The sequence below is a fragment of the Anas platyrhynchos genome, chromosome Z (genome assembly GCF_047663525.1).
Source record: "Anas platyrhynchos isolate ZD024472 breed Pekin duck chromosome Z, IASCAAS_PekinDuck_T2T, whole genome shotgun sequence".
Lineage (NCBI taxonomy): Eukaryota > Metazoa > Chordata > Aves > Anseriformes > Anatidae > Anas > Anas platyrhynchos.
This window is the reverse complement of record NC_092621.1, coordinates 81,513,185-81,535,791: the sequence shown is the minus strand read 5'-3', so window position 1 is coordinate 81,535,791 and position 22,607 is coordinate 81,513,185. Positions and strand designations below refer to the sequence as shown.

At 33.7% G+C, this 22,607-nt stretch overlaps 1 protein-coding gene across 21 annotated transcripts in view; it reads left to right on the top strand.

Annotated features, from left to right (window-relative positions):
* The window catches only part of MEF2C (myocyte enhancer factor 2C), a 140,511-nt gene that overhangs the window by 23,772 nt on the left and 94,132 nt on the right, over positions 1-22,607 (top strand). Inside the window, exon 1 of one of the 21 annotated variants that reach the window (XM_072030650.1) lies at positions 6,930-7,018. The exons of the other annotated variants lie outside the window; for them this stretch is intronic. The gene's annotated coding sequence lies outside the window, so the exon portion shown is untranslated. Of the gene's footprint in view, positions 1-6,929; positions 7,019-22,607 lie in introns of those variants that run through there. 21 annotated transcript variants of the gene reach the window in all.

The window sequence follows — 22,607 nt, the reverse complement described above, 5'->3', positions numbered from 1 at the left end:
CTACATTTCTCAGAATAGAGGTTTTCTATTAACGAAGTAACCACAGTAAATTCAGTTCTGTAGTGTGCTCCAAATTTTAAACAGTGTTCTTGAATATAATAAATTGCAGTGCCACGTGAAACCCATCGGTGATAATTTTCCAGAAGATTGGGAAGTGGAATCCTTCAGTATGAATTACACAACAGAATAATTAAAGGGTATTTAATATATATATCTATTGTATATCTAGAACATATAATTCATGAATTATTGTCTCTAAAAGATATATGTACTTCATGTGAGGTAACAGAAGCAAGAAATAAGTTTGCAAATAATGAGCAGAAGCTGGTCAACAGTCTGAAGCATGCATTGTAAGAAAGGGACTCAAAAACTTAGAGATTTTTAGAACCTAACCTTTTTTACATTTAGAATGCAATTCAAAATGCAGCTGCAAACCTGCTTTGTGAAAGTCTGATACGCAGTGTCTCAGTTCTCCAAGGACAAAACAGATGAAAATTGGAAACTTTACTGAGATGCTGTAGAAGCTAAAATCTGTTCGGGATGCTGGAGTGTATGTGCATGGATTAGAAGTGACTTAGAACAGCATGAAAAAATGGGAATTTAAGTTTTAGTTTGCAATGTATCCCATTTTCTGCTGGAGTCCACATCCCCAGATTAAGTCTATAAATTCTGTATAAGCACTGGTTTAACTTTTACTGCACAAACTAAGGATCTGAGAAACCTGATTTGAATTACTTCATACCCTTAATTTGGAGCAGTTCACAGAAAATACAGCTCCTTCTTTCTGGAATGGTCCTTAATCAGTTGACTATAGAGAATTCTGTGAGAAAGCTACTCTCGGTTTCCCTATGTAAGTCTATGCCATTTTTGTATAGATAATTAAATATTCATCAAATGAAGGGCTGTAATTGAGTCATATTTCACTGTAATGCCATAGTTCCTTAGCTGTTGAGTTGTTCTCTTGCGTTTTTTATATCTCTTACTCAAAAAATAAGTCTTTCTATGTTTCTAGCCTGTAATACAGCTTCAAACTAGTTTAAAAAGCTATTTCCCATGCAATGTTTTCCATTGCATTATCTGAGAAGTTTGATTTTACTTTATGAAGTACAATAGAAGAGGAAGAAAGTGCCCTGTTTGATCTTTGCATTTACAAATATATTCATCTAAATATATGAAACTACTTCTTTTATAAATACTTCTGCGTCAGTCTTACATACCTTTTAGTGGTCTTATTCTTTCGAGTCTTTCTTGAATGGAGCCATACCACGTTTAGCAAAGCTCTGAAATCTTGGATAGAAATTAGAAACACGAAGAGGTGCTTAAATGCGGAGACAATGAACATTGTATAGGTAGGTAATGCATTGACTGTAAGTTGTTTGAGACAGGAAGTACGGAGTCAGTGTAAGATACATTGCTCAGGGTATCTAAGACTGTTTTAATATACTTTTATGAGAACAAACATTTCAAAAATAGCCATTATGTGCCTGTTGTCAGTCATCTTCAGTGAAGCTTGGGTGGTCCTTTAGGAAAGACCTTGTGGCCTAGCATACATGCCTCTTCAGCCAATTTCTTGGACAGTTAATGTGACTGTTGAATATGTGGGTGTGAATCCAAACCTGACTTCCTGACCGCATTATTATGTTTGAATAAATGAAAAAGAATAACATCTCTGGTTAGACGTTGTGCTGATATTCAGTCTTCACTAGTATTTATCCAAGAGCTTGAAACAGCTTATAAATTGTAAAAATGTGGTTTTTTTTTGTGTTTTTTTTTTTTTTTTTTTTTTTTTTGTGTGTGTTTGTTTGCTTGTTTTTATTTTCTTTCCACCATAATTGGGAAATTCTGGTTTAATGAATGCAAACAGAACTTACATCTACACATATTAATGTTTGATTAGCAATATTACAGATGTAACAATATATGAAACTAAATTCTTTGTTCATGTAGCATAACACCGCTGACTTGATGACCTACTAAAAACTGCTTTATGTACAGAATTATTAACATTGTTAATTAACATCCACCTCATTTTCTCAATTCCACTCTGACACTTTTGCCAAACTCGTTAGAAAAAAAGGGTACCATTTGAATAGCATTTCAAAAGATCTCCTTATACTTTGTTCCAGACAAAATATACTCATAGTCATGAGAGTATGTATAGATCTACCACTCCTTGGATCAAAAACATTATAAGCAGATTTAGGCAGTTTTTCATCCTCATCTAGGGATTAAAGAAAATCCATGGGTGGCCACCATTCACATATCCTAAAATGAGGTAGAACATGGAGGGGCCTTATAGGCTGTTCTAGAGCTTCTCTGAAGTTAGGCAAGTATGTTAGCTTCTATATGTTATCTTCTCTCGGCTGGATGTTAAATATATGATCTAATGATATATGTGATTTTTATAAATAATAATTTATGCCATTTTGCTGATGTGATTCTGAAATACCATCAGCGTATTGGATAGTCACTGCATATGGAATATATAACAGACTGTGACTGCTGGCCTCATGAGGCTTCCAGATGCTCTAAGTAGATAACGTTAGCTGCTTGGACCATTAGGTGCTATACTAATCTTTACTCATCTGGCAGTCGTATCTTATTCCTGATATATAAGGCAAAACTGTGTGTAAAACATCAGTGTAAAGTCAGAAGAGTTTGTATGTCCTGTTTTCTTTTTTTTTCTTTTCTTTTTTCTTTTTTTTTAAGAAGAAAAAATGTTTCCATGTTTCTTTGGTTTGTCAGTTGATAAACCCAAAAAAGAAATGGGATAAGTTACTTTCCACATGAAATAAAAGATTTATTTTAAAGACTCAGCAGATTCCTGAATTCATTCCTGAACATAAGCGTGTGGTTCTGCAGCCATGACGAGTCAATGTCTGGGAGTGGTTTTCAACTATCAGTGAAGATCAGGTGCTCTTTATATTTGACAATATACAATTACCATTTTGCTGTAGAAGTTTTGTGTTGAAGACTGTAAAAAATTGATTGTTTGTAGACATCTTGGGCTCTCAATCCATATATTCAATAGTAAAACTTAAGAGGCTACAAGCAGTAGCAAAGCCGACTTTGCCAATTTAACTTGTCGGATACACTAGTGCTGTAATGCTAGACTACTAGAAGGGTGTTTGCTTAATATTAATTTTAGGTATAACTGCATTTTTGTCTGAAAGCAGAACTAAACACAGGAAGGATATTCTAATGTTTAGGATGGCAGCATGCATTTGGGCAGTGTAGACCGAACTTTTCTTCAGAAGCTATTTAGATGACTATGAGGATTTCACTTTGTTGGTGCATCAATTTTGTGTCTGTAGAATGAGGATTTTCTGAGGCAAATTCTATGAGGCCCAGACAGTGTGGGAATGGTGGCCATATGAATACCATGGGGAGTAAACAAGACAATGCATAGTATAAATATGTAGTTACTTTTGGAAAGTAGTAGTGTAAAGCAAAGCAGTCTGCAGCAGACTTGTAGATAACTTCACTTTTGCTAGAGAGCCTATTTTAATTAAAGTTTAGAACTTTCTGCTTCTTTCTGTCCATTTTTCTTCCACTTCTTTAGTTGTTGTGCCAAGGTATCCATGTGTATTTCTTCCACTGTCATCTGGCCCATTCCCAGCAGATGCACACAATCTGTTTTGCTGTCACTGACAGGGCTCAGTTTATGGAAAGAATGTGACAGAACATGCTGCTGTAGTCACTTATACAGGATCTCTTTTCTAAAAAGTAACTGAGAATAAATTTGATCTTTTTATTTTTTTACATATTGTTCAGTCATAGGGGTTTATCCAGGCTACTCTACATCAAATTAAACAGGGAATTTGTTTAATATCTTAGCTTCTTTTTAATTCCTACTTTGTAAAACATAGATTTTCCAATGTTTCCAATAATTTGTATAGCAAATCATCAAAGTAAGTCAGCACACCTCTGTTTCAAGTGGTAGAAATCACTCCTGGCCATTCTGTAATAAATGCTGTAACTTTTAGTTAGAAAAATACTATAGTGTTTCTTTTAAATTTTATATTGCAATTTACAAATATTGCTCAACATTGAAAATGGTGATATGAAACATCTTAATCATCCTGCAAGCATACAAAGAACACAAAAGGATATTGGATAAAGGAGTGTGAGTTTCTTCTAGTGCAAAGTACTTGTCCAGTAAGAGTTTGAGTAGATAGAATAAAAAATAAAAATAAAATAATAATAAAAAAATCTTTAAACATTGTTATTGTTACCTTGTATTGTTGTGTTAACAGCTACAGGTTCAAACAGATTTAGGACCATATAGTGCAAACACACATGAATGGACAGCCTCTGTCTCAAAAAATTAATGGTGTGAACAAACCAGGATAAACAATGATGATGGTGGAAGAGAAACACAGGTCCTTTTGTTATCAAGAATGTCTTGCAGTTCTTCTCAGTGTTCAGTAGGAAGAGTCAGTGTCTTAATAAAACTTCAGGAAAGATGTCTAACCAATATAATACTGTTTATGATGTGATGGGGTTTTCTCTTTATTTCTTTGATAGTGGAAAATAAATCAACAGCTCAAATTTTGTAAACACAACTTTACCTTACTACTTTGCTGCCTTCTGCCTCTGTCCCTCTAAGGGCAGGGATGACAATAATAAATTCCACACTGGGCTACGAAGGTTACAGCCTGAGCTGTTAAAAAACTGGTGACATTAAATATGTATGGGCACATGAAATGTTTATTAATGAATAGAATTAGTTTTACAAACTGATGTAGCCTGTAATCCTATGAGTTTCATCCTTAATGATCTAACATCTATTATTAAATTGTACTTTGGTCAGAGGTGTTGATGTCTCTGAGTTGTTTTGGGTTTTTCTTTATCAATAACTAAAAAATTAAAAAGTAATTCTTTGACAGTGAAGATCTCCATAAATTCCCCAAAATCTAAGACCAATACAATAAGCTTAGTGATTTGGCTGAATTTGAAGTAGCTACATAAATCAAATACATTTAAAGAAACGTTATCTGTATTTTTAGGATGTATTTTTAAACACTGTATCATAGTGGGGATTTTTTTAATATACCTAAACCTTTGAATTCTGGGTATCATATTTTTGTTTCTCGAATCATTTCAGACTTATGTTCTTGATTGGATATATATCCAATATATATATATTGGATATATTTAAAAGGCCCATCCAGATATACTGTACAGTGGAAGGCTGCCATGTTAGCTAGGCTTGTGGTTTTTCTATAAATCACTTCCTGTGATCAAGTACATATATTTATGCATGTGTACATGTATATAGAGAGTTATGTACATATGTACATGTGTGCTTTATATACAAATATATATGGTTTTCAAAAAATATATGCTTGCCTCTGGGTATGCCTTAGAATGTAAATAAAACTGTCAAAATGTCTCTTCACAGTTAGATATCATAAAAATAATCAGTCCATAAACACACAGTGCTCTTTATTTGCATGTGTAAAGTGAAGGTCTTTCTTCTGTTACTGTTCTAGACTTCAGTTCTTCTGTATTATGGTTAGGTGTTTGTTTTTTTTATATATATATACTTTTCTATTTCTTTGTGTATGCCAGTATGTGAATTAAATATATATACAAGCATCCCAAACATATCTTTTTTAGTTTGTAGACAAGTTGGATTAAAAAGGGCTGTAAGCTCCAGTTTCCATTACTATATCTTTAATTTTTGGAGAGGAATTGTTAATATATTTATATATTAACAATTATATGTCCAATTATATATTTATTTGGACAGGAATTGTTAATATATTTATCTCCACCAGACAAGCATTTTCAATAGATCAATTATCAGACATAATGTGTGATACATAAAACGAATGATAAGAGGAAGTAGGGTCCTCAGATGATTTCTTATGCTTCCTGTCTGCCAGGCTGCTAATTAGACTCTAGAAATCGGTAGTTTGGCCTATGTAAAGTGAAAAGGAAAAATTAATACATTTCTAAACACATAGATTTTTGATATGATATGTCACAAGAATTGACATTTCTATGAAGTGACAGGAAGAATGCCAAAGACCGAATGAAAGACTGCAATACCCCTTCATTCTGTCAACTTGTATTTACCTTATGATTTTTTTCAAAGCATTTTCCTGTAAAATTCAGTATATGAATTATACTTTGTTAAAAAAACAAACAAAGAACGTATAAACTGAACTGCAGGCCAGAATAGCAATATATTCCCTTTAGATCCAAATGCTAAGCACAGGAATCTCAAATCTGTGTGATTGGTGCTCCATGATCCTGCTGAGAACCTGATACGGTAAAAAAAAGAATAAATTTACATACATCCAGGTTGGACAAAACATGATAAATTCTAAGTCTGAGGACTTATGTAGAACTCTCTTCCGTACATTTATAGGTGTCAGAGCATCACACAGAGCGTACAGGCATCACTACTGGTCTTAGCTGTAGATGTATTACAGAAGAAATTCAAGTACTTTATTTTTTGTTGTTGTTCTTGTTGTTTGTTTGTTTTTTGTTTGTTTGTTTTCTCATGCATAGCTGACAATGTCCATCTTAAAAAAAAAAAAAAAAAGGTGATGAGGTGATTAGCATAAAAAAAAAAAAGGCTGAGAGCTGCTTTTCTACGTTAGTTAACATAGAGTAGAGCACTTAGCTTTGTATTTCCATTACTTTCATATGTATTGAATAAAGAATAGTATTTTCAGGCTCACAATTATATTTAGGTAATAAATATTCATAAATATTAATAAACACTTAAGTGGTAGGGTAAAGATATCTGTACAAACAGATACATAGAATAAACTGGTAAGTCCTACACATTTACATTTTTTTTGTTTTCTAACTGAAAAATATCAAGAGAGATATTAGTTTGTTGTATGATTATACATTGGAAATTAAGGTAAAATCAACACTAAAAAAAATTACACTTCCTTTCTGTTCTCAAGGTATGAACAACATGGGCTTTTGGACTTGAAAACACTTTTCCAGTACCTTGCCAGTAGCGTTTCCAATGGGGGAACCACCCCTCATAGTGGTATGAGTCATTTTTTTTCTTTTTATCGGCCTAGATGTGGGTCTTTCACAAACAGACACAACCTATTTTTTTGAAGTGACCTTGTCCCATAAATGTATTGCTAGGGCTCTTCACTAATAATGACAGCTTGATTATCTTGTGCTAGTACCATCACTAGTGAAGGCACTGTTTGCGAAATTTATTCTTCTTAAAAAGAACCCTAACCATTTTTATCTGTTTGCTCCAGGATATGGGACCAATACATTTACTCAAAAATAAATTATACTTATCCATGATCTAACAGAGAAGGGGACTGTCTTGGTTAGAGTCAGAGTTGACTATTCACACTTAACAGAACATGGATTTGGCTGTTCTCTTCTATCCATTCTCCACTAGCATAGATCTCATAAATAGAAGTTGCATACCATAGTAGATACCTCCCAATCCTTCATTTTGAACCGGGTCACTACGTTCAACAAACAAAAATGTCATTAAACAATCCTCTGGTTAATTCTATTATGTCTTTCCATTTCTCTTACAATTTGTCTGTGACAAAAATACAGACCCTATTTTGATTGATTGATTGATTAGAAAAATGTTGTATTTTGTACTTTACTGTTCACAGTATTCAGAGAAATTAACTCTGCTCTGTTACAATGGCTAAAGACAAAGCAGCCTTTTCATAGTTACACTTCTTATTTTATTTTTTTTTTTAAATTGGCAGAGTTATTAAGTTTTCAAATACACTGTCTCAATAACTGTTCCAATTTTTTGTTAGCTAAAAAATGTGAAAATAGACAGATAGCTTTATTGATTCCAGACCTATAACTGCCTTTTAGTTTGTTTGAAAACTTAACTGTTAAAATATGAATAGTAAGTAGTGGAAAATATAACGTGTTACAGCTCTATGTTTGTTCAGATTCCTGCTATATAGAAAGTGCCCATCTGATGGAACAAAATGGAAGCTCTCCATCAGAATTAGCAATATAAATTGCAATCCACAATATAAATCTACTTTCTTTATGTTTCTTTGACAAGGAATTAGTAGGAGACAGAACTCCAGTTCTGGAAAAAAAAAAGAAAAAGTGTGTATATATATATATATATATATATATATATATATATATATACATAAAAGTGTGTGTACATATATATATATATATATATATATAATTAGTGCACAAGAACTTACTTAGAAGGTCTTTTCAGTACTTTTCAACACAATTAATGTCATGCGTAGCCAGACCACTGAATACCTCAAACAGCAAAGGATCTTGCCATTATGTTGAACAAGAAGATTTAGGGCGTTTCTGGAGCTGAGAAGAGAAACAGTTCATTACAAGCCGGTAAAACAGATGTTAAAGAAATTTTTCAGCTTATCTTTTGGCAAGAAGATCATTTTCAAGCCTTCAATATTTGCTCAAATTTTGTGGAGTATATCCAGGGTATGAAAGGCAAAGCATTTTTCCTCTCCTGTACTTAAAGCATACTTCCTAGGAACAGAAGACAGTTCATGGGCAAAAAAAAAAAGATTGTACATTATTTGTATTTAAAAAAAAATAAATAAAACTACCAACAGCAAAATAAATAAATAAATAGATGAACACAACTGTAGCAAGCTGATCTTTCAGACCATATCACCAAAAAGATTAGACCCACTACAGCTTTCAGCCAGAAGTGCTGTATGCAATAGCTTCTCAGTAAATCATGAAACAGCTATGTGTGTAGCTATTTCAGCATTATGTTAAGCTAATGTTTTCCTACCCATTGTTATATAATGCCACTGAAGAATCTTTTCAGCAAATTCAAAAATGCTCAGATCATTTAAATACACTTTTCTGAGAAATCTGTTCCTTCATGCTGTAAGGCCTGGTGATAGTGAAAGGTCTATCTGAGAGGTTAGAGATTGCATGGTGTTGGTTTCTTTGCTTATTTTCTTAATAAACTCTGTACATAAGCATACTGTTACAGTCTATATTCTGGCTTGTTAGAGTCTGAGAAGCCATCCTGTGAAAGCCATTTCTCCTAAGCTGAACTGATGTTACTAGTAACTGAAGTTACTATTAATGATACTATCTCCTTAAGACTTTCTGCTCTTTTACGGAAGCCTAGTTAGCTCAAGAGAATCTATGTTAGAATATTCACCGAATATGTTCAGTGAATTTCCTGACATCCTGATGTGCCAAGCATATCTGTATAAATTCTCTGTATAAAGCAGAGAACATTAAGGAAAATGCCTAACTCAACACAACAACCTCAGAGCAGAAAGTTTCTTCCAGTTTATATCAAAACAAGATAAATATCATGTTATGAAAATGTAAATTTGCTGTTTTGGCATACAATGCTACTCACTAAGATTAATGAGTTTTGGTGCACAAAGTAATCTGGGTCAATTGTGTGGTTAAGATAAACCACCAAATCCTTAGTAGTGGACCTTCGTTATTTTCCCAACTCCTTCTCTAGACCTGCTGCATAACTCACACAAGTCTATTTGAAAATTATTCCTTTTTCTGCAAATCTTCTCTAGTTACTGTAAGTCAGAAGTAATAAGTGAAAAGCAGGGACCAAAACTTTATTTTATTATATACTTTATTTTGTAATTAGTATACTATTTTCAGAAGCTTCCAAAAATAAAAAATAAAATAAAATAACACTTGTCATTTGAGAGCTGCAGCTGTTAGTCTGTTGAGACATAGAGGGAATGGGGCATATATTGAATTATTCATGAAGGCTACCACTATAGATGACAGAAGTTCATCATTTAATTTCCCTACTCCATTCTAAACTTTCTTTCAAACCCAGTCAGGCTGTAAGGGTACAAGCTGTTACTTTTAATAATCATATTACTAGAAGTTTCCTTTAGTGTGTACATCACATAAGCTTTATCTTAAAAAAAAAAAAAAAAAAAAAAAAAAAAGTTCTCTATTTTTTGAAAAGTTTCTATTTTTTGGCTCATCAAAGGCCAAAAAAAATTTTTGATTTTGAATATGGTAATTCACAAACAATGTGAGTAAGTTGACATGCTTTCAAGATGTACCTGTTCTATATACGTTTTACAAATTGTATTTAATTATGCTTTATTACTTTAATGTAGTTTGATGAAGTGAAAAAAAATTATTGTGTAAATATTTAATATTTTCATTGTTTAAGATCACAAGGAGGTTCTCAGTGCTAATACCCCATATATTTTTCAGTTTATGGGTCAATTCAAAATGCACAGTGGCAGGGAACTCTTAGTTTGTACAAGGGTGTGGAAATCAAATACTTTGTATTCCAAATACTAAACCTTATGCCTGTGTTAGGGAACAACGCTGTTGTATAGAATGTCAGATTTATGATAAAAGCATTTTATAGCTATTCAGGGCAGCGCTGAAGTTCAAGGTTAGCTTGCAGAGTCCTTAAGTGCCTGCTCGTGGTGAGTATTGTAGGAATGCTAAATATCAAAGGCTTCAGCCCACGTCCAGTGATAAGGAGCTGTGTCTCTCACCCCAGGAACTCCACAAGGGTAGCTCTGTTTTCATACAGGCAGGATTGCCAGCTACCTCTGTCTTAGCTGCAGTGAAAGCACACATCTCACCAGCGTGTATTTGTCATCTTTAAGAGTCTGCTCTCTTTTTACCTGTCATTACTGGCTGAGGGGATTTGAGTGCAGCAGGAAACTGTAGCAAACGTTCTGATGTCCAGTTCATTCCCCCTCGTCTGTGGAGATTTCTGCAGTGAACGAGATTGAAAAATGTCTTTTTAACGGTGTGCTTGATGCAGACAGTGCCCTCATTTATCCTGTGATGGCCTCATAGCATCAGCACATGCCCTCTTGATGGAGAGGATTATTGTAATTCCCTCCTAGAAAGGTTTCCAGCAGCTCAGCTCTGTCACTTGCAGCCTGCTCAGAATGCAATGACACACTTCCATACTGTCTTGAGCAAATATGATCATCCCTCTTGCACCTTAACTCATTTGCTTTGTCTGCTATGAAGTAGCTGTTTGATTTTAAAGTTTGCTCTCTTAGTTTTGAAATCCTTAATGGTTTAGATCCTGGCTATTTTGAAGAACTCCTCCACAAATATCATCTTGACAGATATCACCACCCCCATAGTACATTTTAGGAATCTCAGCATCACATCTTAGGTTGGCAAGTTATGTCCTTTGCTGTGATAGGCCTTCAGTTAAGGAACTCCCCCAGGAAATCTGTCTCGAACCATATATCCTTATCACAAAACATTAACATTCAATTCAAATTTTGGCTACTTATTTTTCCCCATTATTATTTTCAGCACGCGTCCTATTTGGACTATAATTATTATGTTTGCTCTCAATTATTCTTGTTGGAGTCATTAATTCAAATTTTTCATTCCCTTATTTGTAAAGTAACCTCAGCATGTTAGTGGTGTAGTGTGGGAAAACGTTAAAAAGATCAGAATGTATATTATTGATAGTGACTTCTTAATGGTGAGTTCAGCATTGCATAATAAAGGTAACAGCTTTTCCATGTTAACACATGCAGAGTGTCAATATAATTGGTAACTAAATACGACACACATGCCATTTGTACATTTGGTAACCAAATAAAAGAGTATTTACTCCTGTTCCTAACAAGGAATTATTCCTTTCTTCTTCCCACTCCGCAGTCTAACTCAATAAGCTTCTGCTCCAGTTTCCAATGTAAAGGAAGTTTCTCCTCTTTGTTTGTCTTGCTACTTCTAATTGTTGTAATTTTGGTGAGATAACCAAAGTTCAATAGGTGAGATAAACATAGGTCTACATCTATGTTTACATGGTGTCTGATTTTTTCCACTGATGATAAAGGAAGACTTTGAAGAAGCTTAAACTAGATGCAAAAAGTTGATGGCCACAATGAGTTCAGACAGATCCTGCACTTGTGGTCATTTATAAAGTACTTCATGCAACACGTAAGACGTTGCATTTTTGTTTTTTTTTTTTTTTCTTCACTATTGCATGTGCATTTTCAGCTCGATAATTAATTGTATGTTATATTGCTGAATTTGGTTTTGGAGTCATCTGAGATGTTTACCAAATTGCTTTAAATGTTCTTCCATGCACTGATAATCAGTACTACTTCTCATGTCAGTAGTGTCTGTGTTCAGATGTGTGCAGCTTGTACCCACTAAAGATACATGAGTGATATCAAGGATTTGATCTTGCATTTCTAACGTACTCATTGATTTCAGGTTCTCATTGTCTTGCTTCGCTCATTGGGACACAGTAACAACTTCCATGATTTCATTCATATTAACCGTTACATGTGTACTTAATTTTAGGTACATGAACAGTTCTGCATCCTTCAGTCAGCTATTCAATTGTTTCAAATTAGGCATATATGTTCATGCTTGTGGGGCTACAAGCCATAATACTGTAGAGACTTACAATTTGTTCAAGTTTACTATTTTTGGAAGTTGTACCGATGTCGAAATTACTTTCACCAAGTAAAATGCTCTCCACTCTGCCCCCCTTCAGCTTTTGCATGATTGGATATGTGTTTATAAATTATTTGAAATCCTTTGAATTTTAAAGTATTCCGTAGATGCAAGTTACATAAATAGTCTGATTAAAATGATAAGAATTCGGAACATTTTCTAAACTGTATGTATTATTACAAAGTACAAGCTATTCTTGAGAAAATGGAAAAAAAGGGCATTTTTTTTTTTAAGTAAAATTTTACAAATTAGTTATTTCCGTAAAAAAAAAAAAAAAAAAAAAAAAAAAAAAAAGAAGGAAGTTGACATGCATACCTGAAGCTAACTTCATTATATTTAGATCTTTCTAAATTTAACTTCAATACAACCTCCTTGTTCTGCTAGGTCAGCTAAATAGATGATTATTTTAACGAGTGGGTTTTTTTGTCCTGTTATTTTTAGTAGTTTTCTAATGGATTGCAGTCAGTGAGAATACTAAGGAACTTTTTTAGCCCAAGTAATTCTTGAAACAATCTGAAAGTATTGCTCATTATTAATTTGGGATTTTACAAATCCTCATTAGTGGATAGTCTTTAGGGTAACTTAGTCTTAATCATGAGGCCTTTAAACACAGTCCCGGCAGAATGTGGTGGTTTTCAATAGCAACGATTCCTATGAGCAAATTTTATTGTGGCATCATTGAATACCTATGTTCTTTGGCTTTATGATTTATTCTCCCTAGATACAAAACTGTAAAAGAGATGTGTTAATCTATTTTTATTCAAAGTACAGAAATAGCTCTGTTACAGTTTAGGGACTGAATAACCAATATAACGTACTACTTGTTCTTAGTCATGCTATACCTAATGCTCACAGTAAGGATATTGATCAATTACAGATAGAGATATGCAGCATATTTTACACAGCATCACAAGGCATTACTAAATAATGCATTATTCTGTTTCAGGCTGTTTTTCCAAAGCACTGCTGTAAATCAAAATCATAAAATTGCTACATTAAATAATAGATAACATGCTTCAGAGCTGTTTGCAAATACGTACTAGAAATATCCTCACAGTGAGATGATTCAAAATCATCCTTAAAGAATGACATTATTTTATATGATTTTCCCTCTAGATTGAGCACTTAGGACACTGTTCTTGAGGGATTTATGCCCTACATAAGTCTGAATTTATACAACTAAAAAAGAAGTGTGTCAGAATGCAACATTTCTATCTAAATTAAGGGAGAGAATTTTTTGCTCACCTGTATTTCTGTCTGTGATTAGAAAGTGGCTGTTTTGCAGTTAGAAAGGAGAATGAAGGCAGCTTAGCTTGCCTGTCTGGCACTTACAGTCCATGTCTGATAACCTAGGCTGACCCTGAACTTCACATTTATGCAAGTAATCTTTGTATAAGGATGAACTGTTCTTGAACAATTTCTCTAATATATTTGACACCAAAAAAATGCTTTTACTTTAACAAGAGAATGCATATTTTATTTTTCCTCTTCCTTCTTATCTTGAACAAATGTATTCAAACAAGGCACTGCCCAAGATCTGCAATTTGATCTTGTTTGATCTCTCTCAGTCCTTTTTGTAGTACCCTGAGACTTGATGGAATGTGTAAGTCAAGGTAACTTCTGGAATCTTTTTCTGTCATTAATTTGGACAAGTTCACGTGATGTTGTTTAGTGACCTAAAAGTGAAATATTACATGTGAATTTATGGGTCTGGAGAGGGGGAACATATTTCTAGTCTATTGACATAAGAACTAAAATGATAAAATTTGTCCATCGTCAAAGGAGATAAATGACTTCAAACAAAGCAGAAGTTAAAGGAGTGATGTCAAGGGCATTAACGAGTGTTCAGGTACTGAGACAGAGGACAGTAGATAAGTCACACATCTGACCAAGTCAGTTACTTGGTTAGTTCTCTGTTACTTAAATATCTATATGGTCTAATGAAGAATTATCTCTTTAGGATACTGCATATAACATTGACTTGCATTGCAGTTTTTCTTAAAAGCATACATGAAAGCTGTGAAATTATTGCACCTTTAAAGTGTTTTTCTATTCCATTCCATTTCATATAACTAAGGCATTTAATTATTATGGATGGCAAAAGGCAAATAAGATACATGCGCATGGATGAAAAAAGTCAGAACAGAGATTTCAGGCTGTAATCGAATTGAGGAACACTGCATCATCTCAGTTTAAATCATGAGTAAGCAACAGAACTAAAAGTGAACTGAAGTTGTAGAATGTGTTTTCTGAAGTGCTCTGCTTCAGCACAGATCTTTAAAAACCATCTTAGATTTACTGAGAAGTGCAAGGACAAAACATTGTATTACAGATTTACCAAATTTTCAGTTACAGGGAATCACTGTCATTCTTCGAATGCAGATGAAGATTTTTTTTCATTATTATGTAACTGGCAGAAGAGGAGTGTAGAAATAAATTGCTTTTTGTTACTCATCATTATTCCCTGAACAGGGAAAAAAATAAAAAGAGTAACAGGTACACAGCATTTCTGAGATTAGCCACCATATCTATGGTATGCATATATTAACCCTTTGCACTTCTTGTTTTCATAATGTACATGACAAGACTACTGTGTGCATATAAAGTCATGACAGTGGGCCTAATTTCAGCACTAAAAACTAAAAAACTATGCAGTTGATCAAAAACAATGTGACAGTTTATATTAATATTCATCCTATCATTTTCAAAGGATGTAAGTTTATAATTCTTATTAAAAATAATACTTTTTAACAATCTTAATATATCAAGTATATTGCATCCTATTTTTTACAATCTGCTTTTCTTTCAGTGAGAATAGGCCTCTATAGAACCTACTTATGACTAATTTTCAGTCTTTCAATATTCCAGAATGATTCTTACCCTGTCAGGAGGAAAATGCCATGCATTTGAGTTGAAATATGACCAAAATTGGGGGAAAAAATCCTTTTAATTTAAGTAAAAATAAAACCATGTCATCCTATGGAATTTAACAACAAAATGGAATATAAGGTGTCCTTTATAAATTTAATGATAAATGAGTTTATACAAGTGAATCTTGCAGACTGTACCTTGGAAAATGTACTTTTTCTTTTTTTTTTTTTTTTATTTATTTATTTTTAATTGTAGGCTATAATTTTAGATTTTTAAAGTATCCTATTACTGGTACCAAACATTAAACAACTTACTTGAAGTCACCATTGGCATTTGACAAAATAGATTGAGATACAGCCTTGGAAAGAGCATTTGCCCTTGGAGCTCTTCCAAACAGAATACTAAGAAATTCAAACTTGTGCTGCATCACCACCTTTATCTTATTTAACTACTTCTTTTCTTTTTAACCTATTTGAAATAAAGTTTAATATGATCAACCAGAGAAAAGTAACACAGTAAAATGTCTGTTTTAAAATTTGTGTTTTCTTGTTTTCATATGGTTCAATAGAAACTAAATCAGTGCATGTGCTATAATTTTTCCTCAAATTAGTCTCAGTTAATTTCAACTTCTGCACCCACTGGAAGTTACTATTTCTGATTATTGTGTCTGCCTCAGAATTAATATAAGGCATTTTTGAGAACTTTCTACCCTTTCAGTCCAATCCAGAATTTGACCACACCCGAAGTTGGCACTCATATGTTTTTGTGACAGACATTTAAACACAGAAGAAGAAGCTTCTGATATCTTGTCAGATTCAGAGTTGTTCAGTGCATTATAGATACTGCTCTGTAAAGAATTATTCTTCAGCCTGACTTTAGGCTAAAGCATCGCTTGTCAAAAATTTAGGAATTGTTCAGAGTTAATGATGGCTATTATTCCACCAATTTAAATTTAGTTCCTGATGTTTTCTGCCCACTCCCATGTCACTTGTGTTCCCTCATATAGGTTTCCTTATTGAGACACATAATAAAAAGGATCAGGTAATTTTGTTTGTTTTTGTTTGTTTATATTTTTATTTTTAATGTTAAAACACAAATTTAACAAGGCTAAAAGCCATTATCATATGCACTTCTTTAATTGAACCTTTTCTTTAGAAGACTTGAATTGTACTTCAGATCTGGTTTATTTCATTATGTGTGTAATCTGGAATAACTGGTTTATGTTTTGGAAATTACAACATGACTTGAAGAGTAGGCAAGCAGATTTCATACCCACAGAAGTTTACCTAACTTCAGTGCGAAGCCATGCGTATGCAGAAGAACATTTCTCCTAAACTTTTTTCAAACAGTAGAATTTGAAGAAAATCTAGTTTTCATAAATTTTTCAACCTGTAAAATATAGAATACATAAATCACCTCATCCAGCATCACTGAAAAAATAAAAACTAAAATAAAATAATCTCTACACCAATAGCTGTGTTGTACATGCCAGAATAGTGTTACTAAACAGTACTTATGGGTATCAATTTTTAAAAGTGCATCCAACTCTTATCATATAATAGCACATTATAGTATACCTGTAAATAGCTTCATTGCTGTTGATCAGTGATTTCTGTTCATTCACAACATGAAAAGTTCTGTTCTGAGAAGTTCTTGAAGGAAAATTTGATAACAGAGAGAGTTTCTTACTTATCAGACATATCTGTTCGCTGTTTGGTCTCTCCAGCTCAAAAATAGTATAGAGAAAATGGATTTCACCTATAAAGATGTTATAAATGGGTAGTGTAAAAAAATGTTATGCAATACAGAAACCTCCTTCTTAGACTGACTGTGTCAAACTTTAAATATGTCTGAGAATAAAAAGTCTTGTTCTTTCCTGCCTCCATAATATTTTTTTTTGATGTGGATTACTTTTCTGTGTAGTCTTTTGCATGATGCCAAGTCAGCAGCATAGCATGGATTTTCACGTCCTCAGTGTGTCTCGTGTTAATGCATTCTAATATTAATATGAATCTGTTTTTATGGAGACTGACAATACTTGAGAAATAGATCTGGGAAATATATTTACATATCTTTTCTGGTAAATCTCAGTGGCCGTATTTACCAGTCATGCAATTAGACCCCTCCTTCCTGTCATTGGAATTTGGCTATTTTAAACATTTTCTAAAAAATAGTGAGATTTGACATCTCCATCTTGACATGAAACTGGGACATCAGTTTACTAAGAAATAAGTGACGTTTGCCATAAAAAGTAATCATTGCCACAACCATATTAAAAATTAGACAAAAATGGCTAGACTGCACTAAAAGTCTATCAAATTCCCCACAGGTATGACTGTAAATGCTGCCACTAAAACTATTGTTCATAAGATATCTGCTTTCTGTAAGAACTCTAACTAGAACAGTTAGAAAGAGGCTTTTAAAAACACTGAGTACTAAATCCAGTTTTAAAATGGAAAATATGACCTTTTAAAAATAAATAAATAACAAATTACATGAAGAATGATTTCTGTATTCCAGGGATAATATCATGATTTACCTCTTGGGCAATTTATGACTGAATTATGCCCACTGGTTTGATCTGTATCACTCTCCGTGTTAACTAATACAAAGAAGAGTATTGGCCGTAACTGCTTTTACAGAAACCTTTGTTTTTGCTGTTGTGATAAGAGCTGACCTGAATGAAAAGAAGGTGTTCTTTCTCTTATCTGTTAGCTGTGTCCACATAAACCATATGATTATTAAGATTAACAATTGAGTTAGGTCTATTCAGATAGCACTCCAGAATTTTAAGTATTGTCATTCTTTCAGGTTTAATTCACGGTTTTCTTTCATAGCATTGTTATAGTCATCTATAAAATGGTATTTCCAAAAGTTCCATATTGCAATGAGTTACTTTTGAGAAGAGGAAATGTAGATATTAATTAGACATAAATAAAAATGGATATATGTATATGTGTAAAATGTTCATATGCTGATTAATCTTCACTAAGGAGATTCTTGTATGTATTTTTTTCTTTATGAATTACTTTTTGTGAAAAGGCAGTAAGAAAGAAAATTTTGTTCACTTCAGACATGAAACAAATCCTATTAATAAAAATGCTTTCTAATTGTGTAGTACAAATCAGGCCTCAATACAACCACTGAAGGCAAAATATAAGCAACAGACATATATAGTTTACCTGAATCTGAAAGCAAAGCCAAAGTGAAATACTGACACTTGTTACAGGACAAAACATCTCCAAATATGTCTAAATCAAAAAGCAAAAAATACATTATTCAACTGCATTATAATTTATGTGGGCTGAATAATGATCCAAGGTGTAATTTGGCCAAGAAGTTAGAAATAATTAATTTTATAAAGATTGTCATGAAATCATAGAATGTTTTGGGTTGGAAGGATATTAAAGCCCACCCAGTTCCACCCCTCTGCCACGGGCAGGGACACCTCCCCACAGCCCAGGCTGCCCCCAGCCCCATCCAGCCTGGCCTTGGGCACCGCCAGGGATGGGGCAGCCACAGCTCCTCTGGGCAGCCTGGGTCTGGGCCTCACTGCCCTCTGAGGGAAGAATTTTCTCCTAACATCTAATCTAAATCTACCCTCTTTCAGTTTAAAACCATTACTCCTTTTCCTATCACTATAACCCATGAGAAAGTGTCACTCATCTTTAACTAACATTCACGGTGATTGGAATCTTGGTTTTGCAACTAACTGGGAACAATCTCATTTCTGTTAGCCTTCAAAACAACATTGGCTGAAAAATGTCTCAATTCATAGATGACCTGTACGTGTGTGGAGGTCTTCTGTCAGGTACAGTTAAATATGTGAAAGAATACAGTAATATCTGGATGTTCTAGTTATGAGTGAAGGCTCTTTATTTTACCTGTTACTTTTCCGTATTATAGGAGCTTGTAGGGAGAAACTGTCTCTATCCTAAAGAACGTGTGGTACATAAATCTGACCCAGCTTGACATTGATTAGCTTCTGAGAATCAACAGGATCACAGCACACATTGGTTTGACTGCAGGGACTCAGGAAAAAAAGTGTCTTTTCATTAACCGAGGTGACCATATGTCACAGAGGTTAAGAGCAGTTGACACCTGTTTAATTGAGGGTGACAGGTCTTTAAAAAGATGAACGTCTAATCTCACCTTCTTAGGTGGCAGAAGAGCATGACACTGACTTATGGGCTGAGAAAATAAGGGCAAATATTATTACTCTCCAGTATGCAAATCTATCTTGACTCAGAATACTTTTTGTCCATGTCAGGTGCAAAGCCTGCTCAATTTTGGACAAACCTTTACAGTCTGCTCCAGGTAGTATCAGACCACTGCTCTTGCTGCTCTTCTGCTTCTTGCCAGACCTTCCAGGCTGAGCAGGGTGGCCTGTGGTCCTAGAGCCTAACACCTGCCTACCCTGGGCACCTTGCTGAGTGTCATGGTCAGCACACTTCATTACCAGTGAAGGGAAGTGAGTGATGCTGTGGCTTAACTGAAATAGGAAAAGAACGCAGGACCTTGTGTATTTTTTATCTGGCAAGGTGTTGTACTGTAAGATTGCCAAGTACCAGCCCATATACACCTGAATTGAGACCACAGACAATTCCTTAGATGTCTCTTGTCAGTGGCTATTTCTGCCCAACTAAGCAGCAGTGAGGTTTCAAGAAACAAGCTGGTGCGGATTTGCAACAGTCTCTGTTTATCCCTGCAAGAGGTTTCAGCAGGAGTTAGAGACTTACTAACGCATGGCTCTCATCTGAAGAAACTGCTCTGGGAACTGGAACAAATTATCTGGGAATCCAACATCAAAGGATCAACAGACAACAAAATAAATATAAAAATAAAGATTTTGGCCTAAAAAGCAGCCCCCAAACCACACTAAACTTAAAACACAGCAAGAGAGTTGCTTCCATCTACTGGAGCCAAGAAAATAATGACAACTGAACAGCAAGCTCCTCTAGCATAGGCTATAAATCAGATTGTTCTTGTCTCAAGCTGCTGGTGTTGAAAAGTAAATCCATGAGCTGGTATGGGAAATGCTGGATGATTAAAATGACTTGAAAATATCCCTTTTAGTTTTCAGTAACTTAGAAATTTTAACAGAGAAAAGTGTAGTTGCAGGTGAAGTTCCTAATTTATACTTGAATATTTTCAATAGGTTCTCTAGCTGTTTAATGCAAAACTGCAAAAACCTGCAAAAACTTCAAAATGAAGCCTTCAATTCCTCAGTGCTCATCTGTAGCTTATATACACTAACTGCAAAAGCGTTAGTATTCATTAACATTACTATTTACTTATACATTACATATAACACTACATAACTTACATATAACATTACATAACTATTAACACTATTAACATGACTGTACAGATTTATTTTTTTTAATTGTGAGAAGAACTTTGAAAGTTTTATGCTTCATTTTTAGGATATTTTATTACTCTACCACATTGTTGTAGCCTGAGGATTTAGAGCCTTCTATGTAATAGTAACTCATCATCTCTCCTCTCCAGAGCCAAGCACTGGACTCATCAGAGAGGCTGAGATGCATCAACATATTTTTCCTTTATTTCAACAAGATAATGCTATAGAGATGTGTGTGCAAGAGTTTATATAGTCTGCAGCTTGGAAACCAAAGTGGTTTTGGACATTTAGTACAATACCCTCTTTTTTTTTTCATCATCCAAAGTCTTAGTGTTAATATTAAAATAGACGGAACAAATGCTGCAAACTTATAGTTGCACCAAAAGAATCAGAAAGTATCGTGCTGTTTTCTGGAACTCTGTTTCCAAGCTGTACAATTAGATTTTTTAAATAACTGCAAAAAAAAAAAAAATACATTTTGAATTACGTTGTGACATGTCTTCAGTAATTCCAGTTAGTAGAAGCCGTTACTGCCTTGAATGGTTTTCACTTAATATTCTGCAACATTAGATAGATAGATAGATAGATAGATAGATAGATAGATAGATAGATAGATAGATAGAAGAATGTATATTTTGGAAGTAATTTTTGGAAATGTTTCATCATGCACACTCTGTTAAATCTAAATTTAAAAAAATTGGAAATTTCATACCTGGAGGTATCCCACTAAGTAAACAGCACATCCATTTCATAATTTTGCTTGAAATATGCATTACTTAATAGCATTTGATTGACACTTGTCATTAACTTCTAAAATTATCTGATTTTACCTATGAAGAGAGGAAATTTAGATTTACAGAATAGGAAATCACTGACACAATATTTCCTTACCATGCAAAACTTGCTTTTTATTATTCTGTTATTACTGTTGGCAGTGGTTTTGTAAAGCACTTTTATAATCAGGAATAAATACTAACTTTGAAGTTGGCTTCTCCATGACATGTAGCCTTGTTCTTAAGGGAAAAAAAAAAAAAATATATATATATATATGTAGTTCTTGTCTAATTCTTATTTATTATATCTTTTATGAAGTACAACTTGATTTGCACCTTGAATTTTATTATTTCCACCCTTGTTCTCTAGGGCCAAAATTGTATTTCCTTGAATAGATATAACAATGTACTTGATAGTAAAATTGATTTTGTCCACTTTTTGTCTATTCATTGTAGAATGGAAATTAATCTCTTTAGCTTGAGGCTGTATAGTTTACTGTCATTAGTTGGGGACAGTCGAAGACATGGGAAGTTTCAATAGCAGAGAAGCTTTGGGATTTTCAGCTATTTCTGAGATCTTAATCAAAAATTTTACTGATTGCTTGGGAATCAATGAACACACTCTTGAGGAAAAGAAAGGCAGCATAACCTTAACGTTATTCACCGTGTTTTGTTAAAACAATACAGTGATTCACAAGGAATATTTTTCATGTTAATATAATGTAATAAAGAATATTAAAGGATATTAGGATATTTTGCACCATGTAAGTGAATCAGAAACACGCAGTGAGTGCTTTTGGTCTTGGTCTTTAATTTAATGGGAACAGCATTTCTGAAACATTACAGGAATTCAAAGATTTAAAAAAAAAAAAAAATTAAAAATCATCATCACTTATGAATATTTTTTTTCCATTCTATTACTTGTTCGCTTTGATTAAAATTTGTCCCTACTTTTATATTTGGCTGAACAGGAATTAAAGCAATATTAAAATATATACAGACTTAATATCCAGTCAGACCACTGAGTTTCAAAACTTTGTTTTTCTTGGGTCTCTTTCAAACAGAAAAGAGGAAGCACTTCCTTTTACAACATGATGTCAAGACAAGGACGTACACACTCAGACATACAAAATAAAATACCATTCAAATAATTTCAGTTTGTTGACTCC